This window comes from Tamandua tetradactyla, chromosome 14 (assembly GCF_023851605.1).
Source record: "Tamandua tetradactyla isolate mTamTet1 chromosome 14, mTamTet1.pri, whole genome shotgun sequence".
NCBI classification, from domain to species: domain Eukaryota; kingdom Metazoa; phylum Chordata; class Mammalia; order Pilosa; family Myrmecophagidae; genus Tamandua; species Tamandua tetradactyla.
Window position 1 is genome coordinate 38,878,248 of NC_135340.1, and position 5,560 is coordinate 38,883,807.

The following is a 5,560-nucleotide window of genomic DNA, read 5'->3' on the forward strand; positions in this document are numbered from 1 at the left end:
AGGAGATGCATTATTTTTCATTTGAAAATAATTAAATGGTGAAATAAATTGAATAAATGTAACTTGTTTATAGACAAAAGGATAGAGCAGTTGTCCTTTCAAGGTGGCCTCTGACCCTCATCCTCTATTCCTGATATCATTCTTGGGCCAAGAAATACTCCTGAGTTCCTGCTTAATTTTTTGTTTGTTTGTTTGTTTGTCTGCATGGGCTAGCACCAGGAGTTGGACCCATATCTCCAGCATGGCAGGTGAGAATTTTGCCACTAAGCTACAGTCTCACTGCCCTCCTGCTTAATATTTGACACCCATTGGGTGGGCCACAGTGGCTCAGCAGGTAAGAGTGCTTGCCTGCCATGCCTGAGGACCCGGGTTCAATACCCGGTGCCTGCCCATGTAAAAAATATATATATATTTGACACCCACAAAGGCTACCCATACTTCCACCTATAATAAAGAACAGTGTTGTGTAATTTTTATTGTCTTCTCATTTATTCCAAAGTCACCAAATTGTCCTTCATTCCTTTATTTTCTGGCACAGGATGAATCAAGAGAGGTCCAAGAAAGATATGTTTTCTAAATCATCTCCCCTTGCTCAATTTTTAACAGGACAGCAGGATGTCACATGCTTTTTTCTCACTTTCTGCATAGCTATCTTCATGTCAGCATTTCTGAGTGTGTAGATGAAGGGGTTCAGCATAGGTGTGATCACTGTGTAAAACACGGAAACCACTTTATCCACAGAAAAGCTGCAGAAGGGCCTCAGGTAGACGAATACACAAGGCACAAAGATCAGGCTGACCACCGTTAGGTGGGAGGCACAGGTAGAGAGTGCCTTGCCCTGGCCTTGATGGAAGCAAGTCCTCAGGGTCATCAGGATAACAGCATAGGAGGCTATCAAGACCAAGAAGCAGATGAGCGAGAACAGACCACTATTCGAGACCATCAGCACCTAGATCACATAGGTGTCCCTACAGGCCAGCTTGATGACCTGTGGGACATCACAGTAGAAGTTGTCCAGTTCTTTCAGGCCACAGAAAGGCAGCTGGATGACCAGCATGACCTGTGTGATAGAGTGGACGAAACCCCCACACCAGCAGGAAAAACTAGCTGAAGGCATGGCTGGCGGTTCATGACTCCCAAGTAGTGCAAAGGATTACATATGGCAACGTACCTATCATAAGCCATGGCTGTCAGTAGAAACATCTCACTGGCTCCCAGAAAGTGGAGAAAGTAGATCTGGATGAGGCATCCCTAAAAAGAGATGGTCTTGCCCTGCTGTAGGAGATGCCCTAACATCTTGGGCATAGTAACACAGCTCAGACATAGGCCAATGAAGGAGAGATAGCTTAAAAAAATAGTACATGGGAGATTGGAGCAGAGAAGCATCAGCCCGCACTATCACACTATCAAAAGATTCCCCAGGACAATAGCCATATAAAGCACAAAAAACAGTAAGAAGAGAAAGAGCTGTAGCTCCCAGGAGGATGATAGACCCAGAAGAACAAATTCCATCACCTTAGAATCATTTTCTTTTCTCATAAAATCAAGAATAACAAGTGACCTAGAGAAAGAAGAATTACATTAAAACAAGAGAAATGTAATTTATATGAAAGGCAAAAAAAAAGAGTTATCAAGATTATGAGTCTTGGCATTCATAGCATCATAAGCTGGGGTGGAAAAGAGTTTAAGCAAATTCCATGAGATAGAAAATTACAACTTGTAAAGATAGAAAAAGGGACACTTTGGATCTCTTCCAACTTTTTATTCTGGTAATGTCTTTAAATTACTTTTGCAACAAGGGAAGGGAGACAGTGACCTGAACAGGAGAGCATGAGAATTATTATTCTATTTTTTACAAAGCAGAATAATATCCTTTCATAAAATAACTTTCTGTAATAAATCATCTAGATTGAATGCCCAGTTCCAACACTCACAATGGAGTGACTGCGTGCAAAGCATGAAGGCTCTCTGAGTTTTACTCTTTGTGCAGTCAATCTAATGTAAAGATAATAATATCTTAAAGGTTGTTTTGAAAATCAAATGTAATGTCTATGAGCACCACGAAAATAAGTTTAGGTCTCTCAAGGAAAGGAAATATGTCTTCTTCAGCTCTAAAACCATGCCACAGTGCTTACTGCAAAGAAGGTGATCAGTAATGTATCAAATTGAAGGAATAATGGCTTGTAAACCATGAAATGCTGTGTTGTACAAAGGTTAGTTGTTGCTATAAACGTATATATAAGGAAACTCAAATCACTTAGGAAGAATTGAAAAGAAGTCATGTTCTTTGTTTTTTCTATTATCCCAGGTCTCAGAGGTTGTAAACACTAAACACATTTCATAAGAAGAAATTAAATATTTACCTTTAAAGTTTTGGGGAGTATCCCAATCAGGATGAGTAGGACAGAGGATGGAACACACCAATCACCAGGAAAACAGACAATGGAAAATGGCCCATATCATTAAAGTGTGTACAGAAGGAACCCACCAGGACACATTGAGTAGAAAAAGATAACAAGGAAAATCAGAAACATGCTGTTTTTGAATATGGGTACATTTCTTCCAGGAAGTGAGAATTAGTAAATATTCTTTTGTCTGGATTAGGGTATTTGCAGACTAGAACTAACTAAAGGCAAAAAATGAAGTGAGACAAAATGTGTCTTTTCTGTCCCTTGATTCTCTCAAGTCATTCAGGGAAAGTCATCTGACAAATTTGTCATGCCAGAGTGTCAGGGAGAATGCTTTTCTACATAGAGAATGCAGAAAAATACCAGAATGTCAAGGACAAAAGTCAGCTCCAAGAAATCTCTCTGCAAATCATTATTTCAAGAAAAGCAAATGAGAGTGATTTAGGGCCCAAGGAACTTTTAGATCCATCACACCAGATATATAACCACCCTCTTTTATTTTTTATATACATTTTTATTTCAAAAATCTTCACATACATACATTCCATACATGATGTAAAATCAATGGCTCATAATATCACCACATAGTTTTGTGTTCATCACCATGATCATTTTTTAGAATACTTGCATCTCTCCAGAAAAAGAAATAAAAAGATAAATGAAAAAAACTCATACATACCATAGATCTTATTCGTCCTTCTCATTGACCACTAGCATTTCTGTCTACCCAATTTATTTTACCCTTTGTCCTTCCTATTATTTATTTATTTTTAATCCATATATATTTTTTACCTATCTCTCCATACCCTGGATAAAAGGAGAATCAGACACAAGGTTTTCACAATCACATAGTCACATTGTAAAAGTTATATCTTTATACAATTGTCCTCAAGAATCAAGGCTACAAGTACACAGCTCAACAGTTTCAGGTACTTCCCTCCAACCACTCCAACATCACCACCCTCTTAATCTACTTACAGAGACAGGTACGCTATTGCATCTAATTCTTTAGTTCTATAATCTCATAATTAATTAAAGGAAGCACCTCACTCTCTAGAGGAAGGGTGGATTAAATGAAACTGTGTAAAATACATTACAATATATTAAATATATTACAAAACAAATGACTTTAAAATAAAATATTTTTAAGTCTTAGTCTGATTTGCCTCTTTAAATAATATTTATTATTAGAGAATTTCATACAATAAACATTTTGAATAGTTCCTGGCAGATTATTGTAATAGGATTTTTTTGCTTTTCTTTTTTGTTGTATTATGTGATAGGATTTTGACTAATATAAAAATCTTTACCTTTTCATAAAATAAAAACAGATAATCTTATGCCTTGGTTAAAGTTGTAATCAAGGTAGGGACTGAATTCTGGTTATTTCAGGATTTTTTTACTGACTCATGGAATCTGCTGCCTTCAGATAACATGAAAACATGAAGGTCAACCAATGTGGAAAGTTTAATTTCTATATTAGTAAAATTGCTGTTTGGTGGAGACATCTTTATAGCTCCTATTTTTATGACTGATCAGAGCAAGAAATCTCAGTCTGTGATTGTCTTGTGGAGAATAAAAAGAACACTATTTCCATCAGCATGATTGAGTGTCCATCCCCAAAACCACTTTCCACCACAGCACAGTATCCCATACCAAACTCCACGGGGGCTCAGGAAAGCTACATCCAATAACGGCAGCTCCATGATCACATTGTTAGCAGTGAGATCAGACCCTAACAAGCATTTCAAGTTTCACAACCTAAAAATAACCTAGAGAATTTGTAGAAGTTAAAAATATATATTTTTAATTTTAATGTATGCAAAATAAGTCAAAGTTGTGGAGAATACAACAACTGTAAGAAGTGAAAGGACTTTATGGAGAGAAAGAGGACAAAATCAAGTTCTTTAAATAATCAAGGGCTACTTATGGAAAGCTGAGTAGCTATGCTCTAGTTTTTCTAAGCAAGGAACCAGAGAGGTTTATGAGGAAAATACTGAGAGGGGAATAAAGATTTGCTCATGGGAGTTGATGTGCTTCTTTTTTTAATAATGGAGTATATCATATTTTGGTATTTTGTCTCTTTTTTGCTGTGTTGAGCTAAAATTGTTCTATCTTAGAAGAAGAAACTGAACCACACTGAAGATAAAAATAACGATGTGATAGTTGTAGGTTAAACACCACGCAAACTTTTTTGGGGGGTATCAGATGTATTTTCTATTTTCTCCTAAAACATCAAGAAAAGGGCACATAAGTTGCAGGTTGTAACTGTGATGCTATTTCCTATTGAGAATGCATAATATTTCTGCTCTAAACATCTCAGCTTTTTCATTCTTCTAATTTATATCAGATTTGGGAAAAATGAAGAGGATTTGGCAAAAAGCAATTGAAATAATTAAGGGAACAAAAATAACATCTAGGAGGGATTATGGCAGAATTATGTAGTCCTAAGAAAATATCTGCATGAATCCAATACCTTAAGTTATATAAAATTTACCATATCATAGCCAAACTTTGCAACTACTTTTCAAGATACCACCCTCCCTAGAATTTTTCTCATGCTACAAGAATGTCACTGCCTTGTGAACACTTCTAAGTATATGAGCCTAAAACATCAAAACTCACATGGTCATTTAAATTTTATTTTAACATTTTTATTGACAAATCTTCACAAGCATATAGACATCCATGGTGTACAATCAATGGATCTCTTAAATTTAAGCCTGATATATGTCAGAGTATATAGAAAAAAGAAGTAAGGACAACAGAAGGAATAAAACTGGTATCAGAGATGGAAAGAGGAGGAAGGGAGGGAAGGTGGAGCTTCGAATTAATGTGTCTGAAACACTTACACCATTGCACCTCAGGAACTGCAGTTTCAGGGGAACGTTACCCTGACATTCATCCCACCAGCCCCCTCTTCACAGTCTCAGGCCAGCAAATTTATCATCCTCAGATTACCATCACAGCTGCCCTGTCTGTGCACTGTTGCTTCCTTATAAATCAAGCCCTGATTGAGGCTGGCTGTGTGACTGGGTAAGATCTCCTGCCTCCAGGGCATTGACTTTATCTGAGGTTTTTATGGTCCTTCTACCACTGCTCAGTCTAATGAGCCCTGGGATTCCCCACGCTGCTATGCCTGCATTGTCTGA

General features: G+C 37.2%; 1 pseudogene; it reads right to left on the bottom strand.

The window, feature by feature from the left end:
• Positions 1 to 599: 599 nt before the first annotated feature.
• On the bottom strand, positions 600 to 1,539 carry LOC143654969 (olfactory receptor 4Q3-like; annotated as a pseudogene).
• Positions 1,540 to 5,560: the final 4,021 nt, after the last annotated feature.